Genomic DNA, 234 nt, shown 5'->3' with positions numbered 1-234 from the left:
GATGAGGATGAGGATGAGGATGAGGATGGGGATTAGGATTAGTTTTAGGATTTGGATTAGGATTAGCCTTAGGATGAGGATGAGGATAAGGATTAGGATTGGGATTAGGAGTAGGGTTTGGATTAGAATGAGGATGAGGATGAGGATTAGGATTAGGATTAGGATGAGGATGGGGATTGGGATAACGATGATGATGAGGATGAGGATGAGGGTGGGGATGATGACGAGGATGAG

Source organism: Lupinus angustifolius, chromosome LG10, assembly GCF_001865875.1.
Source record: "Lupinus angustifolius cultivar Tanjil chromosome LG10, LupAngTanjil_v1.0, whole genome shotgun sequence".
Classification (NCBI taxonomy): Eukaryota; Viridiplantae; Streptophyta; class Magnoliopsida; order Fabales; family Fabaceae; genus Lupinus; species Lupinus angustifolius.
The sequence above is the reverse complement of the archived record's forward strand: the minus strand, read 5'-3'. Positions refer to the sequence as shown.